Raw genomic sequence first — 14,245 nt, forward strand, 5'->3', positions numbered from 1 at the left:
ACAGCATTATTCACATGTGAATAACATAAATACAGTCTATTATACAGCATTATTCACATGTGAATAACATAAATACAGTCTATTATTCAGCATTATTCACATGTAAATAATATAAATACAGTCTATTATACAGCATTATTCACATATGAATAATATAAATACAGTCTATTATACAGCATTATTCACATGTGAAAAACATAAATATAGTCTATTATACAGCATTATTCACATGTGAATAACATAAATACAGTCTATTATACAGCATTATTCACATGTGAATAATACAAATACTGTCTATTATACTGCATTATTCACATGTGAAAAACATAAATACAGTTTATTATACAGCATTATTCACATGTGAATAATATAAATACTGTCTATTATACAGCATTATTCACATGTGAATAACATAAATACAGTTATTATACAGCAGTATTCACATGTGAATAATATAAATACAGTCGATTGTACAGCATTATTCACATGTGAACAACATAAATACAGTCTATTATACAGCATTATTCACATCTGAATAATATAAATACAGTCTATTATACAGCATTATTCACATGTGAATGACATAAATACAGTTATTATACAGCAGTATTCACATGTGAATAATATAAATACAGTTTATTATACAGCATTATTCACATGTGAATAATATAAATACTGTCTATGATACAGCATTATTTACATGTGAATAATATAAATACAGTCTATTATACAGCATTATTCACATGTGAATAACATAAATACAGCCTATTATACAGCATTATTCCCATGTGAATAACATAAATACAGTCTATTATACAGCATTATTCACATGTGAATAACATAAATACAGTCTATTATACAGCATTATTCACATGTGAATAAAATAAATTCAGTCTATTATACAGCATTATTCACATGTGAATAACATAAATACAGTCTATTATACAGCATTATTCCCATGTGAATAACATAAATACAGTCTATTATACAGCATTATTCACATGTGAATAATATAAATGCAGTCTATTATACAGCATTATTCACATGTGAATAACATAAATACAGTCTATTATACAGCATTATTCACATGTGAATAACATAAATTCAGTCTATTATACAGCATTATTCACATGTGAATAACATAAATATAGTACAAAGATGAGGACTGGTTTTGCTCCAGCATTCTAGTAAGGACGCCGGAGAAGGATGAGGTTTTTATTCCCATGTGAATAGCATAAATACAGTCCATTATACAGCATTATTCACAGTGAATAACATAAATACAGTCTATTATACAGCATTATTCACATGTGAATAATATAAATACAGTCTATTATACAGCAGTATTCATATGTGAATAACATAAATACAGTCTATTATACAGCATTATTCACATGTGAATAACATAAATACAGTCTATTATACAGTATTATTCACATGTGAATAATATAAATACAGTCTATTATACAGCATTATTCACATGTGAATAATATAAATACAGTCGATTGTACAGCATTATTCACATGTGAACAACATAAACACAGTTATTATACAGCATTATTCACATGTGAATAATATAAATACAGTCTATTATACAGCATTATTCACATGTGAATAACATAAATACAGTCTAGTATACAGCATTATTCCCATGTGAATAACATAAATACAGTCTATTATACAGCATTATTCACATGTGAATAATATAAATACAGTCTATTATACAGCATTATTCACATGTGAATAACATAAATACAGTCTATTATACAGCATTATTCACATGTGAATAATATAAATACAGTCTATTATACAGCATTATTCACATGTGAAGAATATAAATACAGTCTATTATACAGCATTATTCACATGTGAATAACATACATACAGTCTATTATACAGCATTATTCACATGTGAATAATATAAATACAGTCTATTATACAGCATTATTCACATGTGAATAACATAAATACAGTCTATTATTCAGCATTATTCACATGTGAATACTATAAATACAGTCTATTATACAGCATTATTCACATGTGAATAATATAACTACAGTCTATTATACAGCATTATTCACATGTGAATAATATAAATACAGTCTATTATACAGCATTATTCACATGTGAATAATACAAATACAGTCTATTATACAGCATTATTCACATGTGAATAACATAAATACAGTCTATTATACAGCATTATTCACATGTGAATAACATAAATACAGTCTATTATACAGCATTATTCACATGTGAATAACATCAATACAAATGTTGAAAGTGCCTTGACTTTGTGTGCATTATAAATCTATGTTTGTTGTTCAATTAAAAAAAAAAATCCAAAAAAACATCCGTTTTGGTCGGCTTCTCCGTTACAATTTACTGGGGATTTTACTTTTTATGATATGAAATATATGATTATAATCAAATCGTTTTAGGTGTAGATATGTTGCTCTACGACACCAACAAATGTCTTCATTTTTTAAAATAGAACTCAGATAAAACAGTAATTTTTCATTGTTTTAATTTCCATTCGTGAATTGACCAACTAACTAACTTCACCCGGATCCCACCTTTCTGTTCGGTTCCCACAGGTCCCGCCCTCTATTCCAAAGAAGCGCGCGTTTTCAACACCGGCAACGTCGTACGGGCGGCGCAGCGGCAACCCTGTCGACTGCGAACCCCCTTAAACCCCACCTCCGCGGTCTCCGAATGCCCACAAACAAACGTAATAGAGCAACCCCGTTGCGGCTACGTCATGTGTTTCCACGCTTCGGTTCACTGTCGGCTGCCTGTCAATCAAGCGGAAATGCTTATTAATGCAGCATAGCCGCGGAAAGGAACGGGGGTCGACGTCAAAAGAGACCGCAGGTAAATAAAAACAAATATTTCTCAATAGAAAGTCGTATTCGTTTAAAATGTTGGCTCTCGGGTGGTGTCACCCCTCGGAGGTGTGTACACCCCGGCTAGGATGACGCTAGCTAGTGTTAGCATGGAGCTAGCAGTGGCTAATATTCCAGCAGGCACGATAGCTACTTTAGCATTAGCTGCAGTGCTAAAGCTAATGCTGTTTTTTTGCTGCATTATTGACACAAATGTTGTTGTCAATGCGCTGTTCGCTGCTGCGAGGCAGCATATGTTGTACACGGCACTGTTATCAAGGTTAACAGCGCCCCAGTGAGCTAGCATTTATGATGCCATCGTCATGTCATCATGAACATAATGTTTGCATTCATAAATCCATTTCATATGTATCTATCTTTGGCACGAGTGGGTGATTTTGCACTGCATATATGCACATTATGCACATCAGCTCACCTATGTTTTGCACTGCATAAATATGCATTATGCACAACAGCTCACCTATATTTTGCACTGCATAAATACACATTATGCACATCAGCTCACCTATGTTTTGCACTGCATAAATACACATTATGCACATCAGCTCACCTATGTTTTGCACTGCATAAATACACATTATGCACATCAGCTCACCTATGTTTTGCACTGCTTAAAGGCCTACTGAAATGCGATTTTCTTATGTAAACGGGGATAGCGGGTCCATTCTATGTGTCATACTTGATCATTTCGCGATATTGCCATATTTTTGCTGAAAGGATTTAGTAGAGAACATCGACGATAAAGTTCGCAACTTTTGGTCGCTGATAAAAAAAAAAGCCTTGCCTGTACCGGAAGTAGCAGACGAGTAGCGTGACGTCACAGGTTGTGGAGCTCCTCACATCCGCACATTGTTTACAATCATGGCCACCGGCAGCGAGAGCGATTCGGACCGAGAAAGCAACGATTTCCCCATTAATTTGAGCGAGGATGAAAGATTCGTGGATGAGGAAAGTGAGAGTGAAGGACTAGAGGGCAGTGGGAGCGATTCAGATAGGGAAGATGCTGTGAGAGGCGGATGGGACCTGATATTCAGCTGGGAATAACTAAAACAGTAAATAAACACAAGACATATATATACTCTATTAGCCACAACACAACCAGGCTTATATTTAATATGCCACAAATTAATCCCGCATAACAAACACCTCCCCCCCTCCCGTCCATATAACCCGCCAATACAACTCAAACACCTGCACAACACACTCAATCCCACAGCCCAAAGTACCGTTCACCTCCCCAAAGTTCATACAGCACATATATTTCCCCAAAGTCCCCAAAGTTACGTACGTGACATGCACATAGCGGCACACACGTACGGGCAAGCGATCAAATGTTTGGAAGCCGCAGCTGCATGCGTACTCACGGTACCGCGTCTGCGTATCCAACTCAAAGTCCTCCTGGTAAGAGTCTCTGTTGTCCCAGTTCTCCACAGGCCAATGGTAAAGCTTGACTGTCATCTTCCAGGAATGTAAACAATGAAACACCGGCTGTGTTATCCGGCACACCAGTCAAGGGGTGCATTCTACGGCGGGGGTGCGTTATCCAGCACAACACCTGCCGCAATACACCGCTTCCCACGTACAGCTTTCTTCTTTGCTGTCTCCATTGTTCATTGAACAAATTGCAAAAGATTCACCAGCACAGATGTCCAGAATACTGTGGAATTTTGCGATGAAAACAGACGACTTAATAGCTGGCCACCATGCTGTCCCAAAATGTCCTCTACAATCCGTGACGTCACGCGCTGACATCATCACACCGAGACGTTTTCAGCAGGATTTTTCGCGCAAAATTTAAAATTGCACTTTAGTAAGCTAACCCGGCCGTATTGGCATGTGTTGCAATGTTAAGATTTCATCATTGATATATAAACTATCAGACTGCGTGGTCGGTAGTAGTGGGTTTCAGTAGGCCTTTAAATACATATTATGCACATCAGCTCACCTATGTTTTGCACTGCATAAATACACCTTATACTAACGGTGTAACGGTACGTGTATTTGTATTGAACCGTTTCGGTACGGGGGGTTCGGTTCGGTTCGGAGGTGTACTGAACGAGTTTCCACACGGACATGTTAAGTAGCGCACGCACGTTGTGTAAACAATGCACACTGAGGCACAACACACTGCATGCTAGCAACGACCGGGCTACTACAACATGCAAAAGCCAGAGTTGGAAGACCCTCCTGCCTCGTTAAGATCTCCCGTTTGGGAACACTTCGGCTTCGCGGTGCAATACAGCAATGGATAACATCGCTTCAACGAAGAGAAAGACGAACAAACACAGCTCCCCACCGCATTCAAGCAGTTTCTCCTCGGCGAGTCAGGCAGGGCTAAAGCAATAACAAATGTTTTTATAGCAGCAGATTTAAGACCATATTGCATTAAAAACTAGATTTTGAGCCACTTCTATGGTGGAAGAACAATGAGCCCATTTATCCTCTTACTGCCAAGTTAGCCAGGGACTACCTTGCCATACCTGCTACCTCCGTGCCCAGCGAAAGGCTATTTTCCACAGCTGGAGACATTGTAACTGCAAGCAGGTCTGCTCTTTCTGCAAACAATGTGGATAAACTGATTTTTCTGGCAAAAAACATGAAAATTGAGTGAAAGTCACCAGGGTTAAAGGCTGGGGAGGGGGGAGGGAGAAAAATTAATCTGAGGCTGAGTTGACTTGAAACTGTTTAATGTTGCACTTTTAGTATGTAGAAGACACGTTTTGTCATTTTATTTAATCTGAGCAACAACTTGAAGCAGTTTAATGTTGCACTTTATATGTGGAAATGTTGCACTTTATATGTAGAAAGGTTTTGTTAAGAAACCAATTCTGAGCCTTATCTTATTTAGTTTTTATTTTATAAATGTTGACTGCATGAACCCTGGCAATGGACCCTGTGTGTATATGTATGTTATTGTTATGCTTAGCATTCATGACTGCCTGCTGTTGCACTGATGAGCCTAGTGGTGGCTCACATCCATCACACACACAGCTATTTTAAAGCAATGTTAAAATGATAAAGCCATTGTTTACAAATTTTGGTAAATAAATAACCAGAAAATGTATATTTTGTTGTTTGTTGCTGTACCGAAAATGAACCGAACCGTGACCTCTAAACCGAGGTACGTACCGAACCGAAATTTTTGTGTACCGTTACACCCTTACCTTATACACATCAGCTCACCTATGTTTTGCACTGCATGTATGCACATTATGCACATCAGCTCACTTATGTTTTGCACTGCATAAATACACATTATGCGCATCAGCTCACCTATGTTTTGCACTGCATAAATACACATCATGCACATCAGCTCACCTGTTTTGCACTGCATATATGCACATTATGCACATCAGCTCACCTATTTTTTGCACTGCATATATGCACATTATGCACATCAGCTCACCTGTTTTGCACTGCATATATGCACATCACCACACTTATGTTTTGCACTGCATAAATACACATCATGCACATCAGCTCACCTGTTTTGCACTGCATAAATACACATTATGCACATCAGCTCACTTATGTTTTGCACTGCATAAATACACATTATGCGCATCAGCTCACCTGTTTTGCACTGCATAAATACACATCATGCACATCAGCTCACCTGTTTTGCACCGCATATATGCACATTATGCACATCACCGCACTTATGTTTTGCACTGCATAAATGCACATCAGCTCACCTGTTTTGCACTGCATATATGCACATTATGTACAGCAGCTCATCTATGTTTTGCACTGCATATATGCACATTATACACATCAGCTCACCTATGTTTTGCACTGCATAAATGCACATCAGCTCACCTGTTTTGCACTGCATATATGCACATAATGCACATCAGCTCACCTATGTTTTGCACTGCATAAATACACATGCACATCAGCTCACCTGTTTTGCACTGCATATATGCACATTATGCACATCAGCTCACCTGTTTTGCACTGCATATATGCACATTATGCACATCAGCTCACCTATGGTTTGCACTGCATATATGCACATTATGCACATCAGCTCACCTATGTTTTGCACTACATAAATACACATTATGCACATCAGCTCACCTATTTTTTGCACTGCATATATGCACATTATGCACTGCATTATGCACATAATGCACATCAGCTCACCTATGTTTCAAAAGTGCAACGCTGCTGCAGTGGGACATTCTTCTTAAAGGATGAAAACAACTAAATTTAGACGCAACCTAGTTGTTTTTTGTGTCCAGCGTCAACATCCGATTATATTTCGTGGCGTTGCAAATGATCCCGATGAGAGGATCGAGTGTGAATACCAGACTGTTTACAATTAGCACCGTCCAGGGAATATTCTATACATAACACTCCACGTTATGATGAGGGTGTAGAGCTTCATTGAGAACAGAACACGTTGAAATGTTGGATATTTGAACAAGGTGCCACACCAGTGTTGGTGCTAGGAATCTTCAAGATGGGGACCCCATCAAGTCATAAAAATGGGGTCCCATGGTAAATTTATGGGGTCCCACTTTTTTTGTAAGCGTTTTTGAAAACAGATGATAAATGTATGCATTATCCTGTTATATCTCACATTCTATTTTGTGTTTTGGGAAAAGGTTGTCATAAACGTTACTTAATTCATAAAAAAAAAACAACACAAAAGAATACAAATGCAGTATTTGTGATCGATAAAACTTTCGGCGAATCAAAATTTAAGAAACCGTACCGGAAAGTGCATTACCTTTGAAGGCGACCAATAATAAATAATTAATAATTTGACCCGGAAAATATACCGTATTTTCCGGACCATAGGGCGCACCGGATTATAAGGCGCATTGCCCATACATTTTTAATCTTCTTTCATATATAAGGCACACCGGCTTATAGGGCACATTTAAAGGAGTCATATTATTATAATTTTTTTCTGAATGTAAACAACTTTTGTGGTCTACATAACATGTGATGGTGGTTCTTTGGTCAAAATGTTGCATAGATGATATTTTATAGACCATTTTTAAGTAGCTTTCTGACAGTTGCTTTAGGATGCGCCGTTTTGTGGGCGGTCTTATTTACGTGGCTCACCCTCGACAGCGTCTTCTCACCGTCATCTTTGTTGTAGCGGTGTAGCGTGCAAGGACGGGAGTGGCAGAAGTGCCAAAAGATGGAGCTAACTGTTTTAATGACATTCAGACTTTACTTCAATCAACAACGGAGCACATCAAATTTGTCCAGTGAAAAACCGTCCGACCGGAACTCTAATAACTAAAGTTCCTTGGGTGAATAATGTAAACTCACGACACCGGTATGTTTTAGCACTTTCATGGCGAGTTTACTGACAGATATAAGTAAGAACTTTACACTACTTTATATTAAAAATGGCACTAATACATTTACTACTAAAACAATTTGATAGATTTTTGAGCGCCGTGTGTAATGTTCTATATTTTCCATGGAACATATCAAATGTTGGTGTTTACTTGAGACTTATCTCTTATGTTTGACTGCCATCTACCGGTCAGACTTATAATTGCACCCTGTACCAAATGAAATAGGGTAGCGTCCCGGAAGAGTTGGCACTGCAGGGAATTCTGGGTATTTGTTCTGTTGTGTTTATGTTGTGTTGCGGTGCTAATATTCTCCCGGAATGTGTTTGTCATTGTTGTTTGGTTTGGTTTCACAATATGGCACATGTTTATGACCGTGTTGGCGATGTTTATGGTGTATGGCTGTTGAGTAAGAATGCCCTTCATTCGCTTGTACATGGGATGTTTAACAGCAAAATGGCCACATGGTTATAATCATACAGAATGACAGCTTTTCTTGACATCTTCGATTTCAGACCATTCTCACTCCCTCCAACGCTTTAAAAACATTGAGGAGGGTGAGCTCAACCTTATTGTCCGGAAAATACAGTTAACACAACGCCGGCGAAAAGTGAAAATTGTTAAAAAAAATAATTTTTTTTTACTGTGACCCACCTTGTCATTTTCATGTGACCCTCCATGCCATGTTAATGTGACTCGCTACAATATTTTACTTGGCCGGCCACGTCATTTTAATGACACTCCCCAAATCATTTCATGTAGCCCGTCACATCTTTTTAATGTGACCCTCAGTGTCATTTTAATGTGACCCTCCATGTCATCTTAATGTGACCCTCCGTGTCATTTCAATGTGACCCTCCGTGTCATTTTAATGTGACCCTCCGTGTCATTTTAATGTGACTCGCCACGTTATTTTAATGTGACCCTCCATGTCATCTTAATGTGACCCTCCGTGTCATTTCAATGTGACCCTCCGTGTCATTTTAATGTGACCCTCCGTGTCATTTTAATGTGACTCGCCATGTTATTTTAATGTGACCCTCTGTGTCATTTTAATGTGACCCTCCGTGTCATTTTAATGTGACCCTCCGTGTCATTTTAATGTGACTCGCCACGTTATTTTAATGTGACCCTCCGTGTCATTTTAATGTGACCCTCCGTGTCATTTTAATGTGACTCGCCACGTTATTTTAATGTGACCCCCCGTGTCATTTTAATGTGACCCTCCGTGTCATTTTAATGTGACCCTCCGTGTCAGTTTAATGTGACTCGCCACGTCATTTTAATGACACTCCCCAAATCATTTCATGTGGCCCGTCACATTTTTTTAATGTGACCATCCATGTCATCTTAATGTGACCCTCCGTATCATTTTAATGTGACCCTCCGCGTCATTTTAATGTGACCCTCCGTGTCATCTTAATGTGACCCTCTGTATCATTTTAATGTGACTCGCCACGTTATTTTACATGGCCCACTACGTCATTTTAATGACACTCCCCAAATCATTTCATGTAGCCCGTCACATCTTTTTAATGTGACCCTCCGTGTCATTTTAATGTGACCCTCCATGTCATCTTAATGTGACCTTCCGTATCATTTTAATGTGACCCTCCGTGTCATCTTAATGTGACCCTCCGTGTCATTTTAATGTGACTCGCCACGTTATTTTAATGTGACCCTCCGTGTCATTTTAATGTGACCCTCCGTGTCATTTTAATGTGACCCTCCGTGTCATTTTAATGTGACTCGCCACGTTATTTTAATGTGACCCTCCGTGTCATTTTAATGTGACTCGCCATGTTATTTTAATGTGACCCCCCGTGTCATTTTAATGTGACCCTCCGTGTCATTTTAATGTGACCCTCCGTGTCATTTTAATGTGACTCGCCACGTTATTTTAATGTGACCCTCCGTGTCATTTTAATGTGACTCGCCACGTCATTTTAATGACACTCCCCAAATCATTTCATGTGGCCCGTCACATTTTTTTAATGTGACCCTCCGTGTCATTTTAATGTGACCCTCCATGTCATCTTAATGTGACCCTCCGTATCATTTTAATGTGACCCTCCGCGTCATTTTAATGTGACCCTCCGTGTCATCTTAATGTGACCCTCTGTATCATTTTAATGTGACTCGCCACGTTATTTTACATGGCCCACTACGTCATTTTAATGACACTCCCCAAATCATTTCATGTAGCCCGTCACATCTTTTTAATGTGACCCTCCGTGTCATTTTAATGTGACCCTCCATGTCATCTTAATGTGACCTTCCGTATCATTTTAATGTGACCCTCCGTGTCATCTTAATGTGACCCTCCGTGTCATCTTAATGTGACCCTCCGTGTCATTTTAATGTGACCCTCCGTGTCATTTTAGTATCATTTTAATGTGACTCACCACGTTATTTTACATGGCCCACCACATCATTTCAATGACACTCCCCAAATCATTTCATGTAGCCCGTCACATCTTTTTAATGTGACCCTCCGTGTCATTTTAATGTGACCCTCCATGTCATCTTAATGTGACATTCCGTATCATTTTAATGTGACCCTCCGTGTCATCTTAATGTGACCCTCCGTGTCATCTTAATGTGACCCTCCGTGTCATTTTAATGTGACCCTCCGTGTCATTTTAGTATCATTTTAATGTGACTCACCACGTTATTTTACATGGCCCACCACATCATTTTAATGACACTCCCCAAATCATTTCATGTAGCCCGTCACATCTTTTTAATGTGACCCTCCGTGTCATCTTAATGTGACCTTCCGTATCATTTTAATGTGACCCTCCATGTCATTTTAATGTGACCCTCCGTGTCATCTTAATGTGACCCTCCGTGTCATCTTAATGTGACCCTCCGTGTCAATTTAATGTGACTTGCCAAATCATTTTATGTGGCCCGCCACTTAATTCTAACGTGGTCGGCCACATCATTTAAATGTGGTCCGCCACATCTTTTTATTGTGACTCGCCAAATAATTTTATGTGGTCCGTCACATCTTTTTAAAGTGACCAGCCACATCATTTAAATGTGACCCTACACATCATTTTAATGTGACTCGTCACATTATTTTATGTGGTCCACCAAATCATTTTAGGTAGCCATATCATTATGTCACTCGCCAAATCATTTCATGTGGCCCGTCACATCTTTTTTAATGATGGCCAGCCGTATCATTTTAACGCGACTCGCCAAATCATTTATGTGGCCCGCCACTTAATTCTAACGTGGTCGGCCACATCATCTAAATGTGGTTCGCCACATCTTTTTATTGTGACTCGCCAAATCATTTTATGTGGTGTGTCAGATCTTTTTAAATTGGCCAGCCACATCATTTTAACGTGACTCGACACATAATTTTATGTTGTCCGCCAAATCATTTTATGTGGTCTGCCATATTTTAATGTGACTCGCCAAATCATTTTGTGGTCAGTCACATAATTTTAAAGTGGCCAGCCAAATCATTTTAATGTGACCCTCCATATCATTTTAATGTGACTCGCCACGTCATTTTATGTGATTGTTCATGTCCTTTTATGTGGCCCGCCAAATCATTTCAAGTGGCCCGTCACATCTTTTTAAAGCAACCAGCCGCATCATTTTAATGTGACTCACCACATAATTGTATGTGGTCCGCCAAATCATTTTATGTGACTCGCCAAATTATTTTGTGGTCAGTCGCATCTTTTTAAAATGTCCCGCCACGTCATTTTAATGTGACCTTCCACGTCATTTTAATGTGACTCGCCACATAATTTTATGTGGTCCACCAAATCATTTTATGTGGCCCGCCATATAATTTTAATGTGACTCGCCAAATAATTTTGTGGTCAGTCACATATTTTTAATGTGGCCAGCCACACCCTTTAAATGTGACTCTCCACGTCATTTTAATGTGGGTCGTCATATAATTTTATGTGATCCGTCACGTCCTTTTATGTGGCCCGCCATGTCATTATGTCACTCGCCAAATCATTTCATGTGGTCCGTCACGTGGCCAGCCATATCAATTTAATGTGACCCTCCATATCATTGTAATGTAACCCCCCATATCATTTTAATGTGACTCGCCACGTCATTTTATATGGCCCACCATATAATTTTAACGTGACTCGCCAAATCATTTCATGTAGCCCGTCACATCTTTTTAAAGTGTCCAGCCACATCATTTTAATGTGACCCCCTTCACGTAATTTTAATGTGACTCTCCACATAATTTTATGTGGTCCGCCAAATCATTTTATGTGGCCCACCACATCATTTTAACATACCTGCCAACTACTCCGGTTTTCCCGTAATTAGTACGGTTTTCATCAACCTATTCCGGGTTACGGTTGCAGTGATAAAAAATACGGTTTTTCATTAATTTAAAAAAAATATTTTTTTAAAATGCGCGAGGCTATTTATAGCACCGCTGCCAAGCACGAGGCACCTGTTGCCATTGTTTCCAAACGAGCGAACGATCATGGAATCAGCCGGAGAAAAATCGCAAACGAGTCTTAAACTGAAAAGAAAACTGCAGTCATTCCGTGAAGAATATTCAAAAGCCTATCCGGGAATAATTATCCGTTCCAAAAAGGGTGAAAACTACGCGAATTGCACCTTGTGCAGACAAGATTTTTCGATCGGACACGGAGGAATTAGCATGTAAAAGACCACGTTGGGACAAAAAAACACAAGTCTAATGCCGTTGCTAGTGATACAAGTGGAAAACTTTCAACGTTTTTCGGATTTTAGCCACAAAAAGGTAATGACACCAATGTTATCTATTGGAATTGTTTAGTACTGTTATACTGTTAAAAGTGTTTATACTATTTATGCTTTCAAGTCCAAGTTGAAGAAATCTTGTTAAATGTTGACATCATAACTACCAAAATACAGAAGTATGTCCTTAATATTTTTGCAGTGCTATTTCTGTTGAAAAGTTAAAATGATTACATTAGAGATGTGATGTGCCACTTTTCAAGTGTCTGATGGCTTAAATTAATTTTCATTAATTTTTCATATTTTGAATTCTTTTGAAAGGCTTACAAAAAAACTACATTTGAATTGTAATTCCATGCTATTGACAGGACTATTAATTTTAATGAAGTTAGCTTACCATGTTTACAGTATGATAATTGTGATAGAAATGTGAATTTTAGGCACAGAATATTTTATACAATTGAACAAGGCAGTAGATTATACAAGCTTGGACAGAAAGTTAATAATGACACCAATTTTTTTTTTAATGGAATTGTTTAGTACTGTTTTACCATTTGTTTACTGTAAAAAGTGTTTATACTGTTTATACTTTCAATTAACAAATTGAAGTCTTGTGAAAGGTTGACAGGATAACTGGCATTAACTGTCAAAATAATTTCAAACTATTGAAGTTAGCTTACAGAATAAACATGTCAATCAACCCATATGATTTTTGCTGTAATATTTTTGTTTTGAAAAGTCACTGTAACTGATAGAAAAGTGATGGTTTTAGCAACATTTTAACCTGTCTGAATGCTAATAATCATTTTGCGTCGGGGGGCGAAGCCTGAACCCCCCACCAGGACTTTGTCCTGGACCTACCGGGGCCTGCGGCCCCTGGACCCTGGCTACTAGGTTTTTCTGATTTCAAAAGTTGGCAGGTATGTTTTAATGTGACTCACCAAATAATTTTATGTGGTTGGTCACATCATTTTAATGTGACCCTTCACGTCATTTTAATGTGACCAAGTCGCATTTCTTAATGTGACCCCGCCACGTTTTTTTAAATTAGCCCTTCACATAAATTTATGTGGCCTGTCACATCATTTTAATGTGACTCGCCACATCATTTTATGTGATCCGCCAAATAATTTTATGTGGTTAGTCACATCCTTTTAATGTGACTCGCCAAATAATGCTATGTGGTCAGTCACATAATTTTAATGTGACTCGACATATTTTAAAAAATGGCCGTCCACATAATTTTATGTGGCCTATCACACCATTTTAATGTGACCCTTCACGTCATTTTAATGTGACTCG

At 38.2% G+C, this 14,245-nt stretch overlaps 1 protein-coding gene across 9 annotated transcripts in view; it reads left to right on the forward strand.

Moving 5' to 3' along the window:
- The first annotated feature begins 2,753 nt into the window (after positions 1–2,753).
- Positions 2,754–14,245, forward strand: part of herc2 (HECT and RLD domain containing E3 ubiquitin protein ligase 2) — a 362,023-nt gene continuing 350,531 nt past the window's right edge. For all 9 annotated transcript variants that reach the window (XM_072915066.1, XM_072915069.1, XM_072915071.1 and 6 more), the window contains exon 1: positions 2,754–2,874. The gene's annotated coding sequence lies outside the window, so the exon portion shown is untranslated. The remainder of the gene's footprint in view (positions 2,875–14,245) is intronic.

Source organism: Nerophis lumbriciformis, linkage group LG18 (genome assembly GCF_033978685.3).
Source record: "Nerophis lumbriciformis linkage group LG18, RoL_Nlum_v2.1, whole genome shotgun sequence".
NCBI lineage: Eukaryota > Metazoa > Chordata > Actinopteri > Syngnathiformes > Syngnathidae > Nerophis > Nerophis lumbriciformis.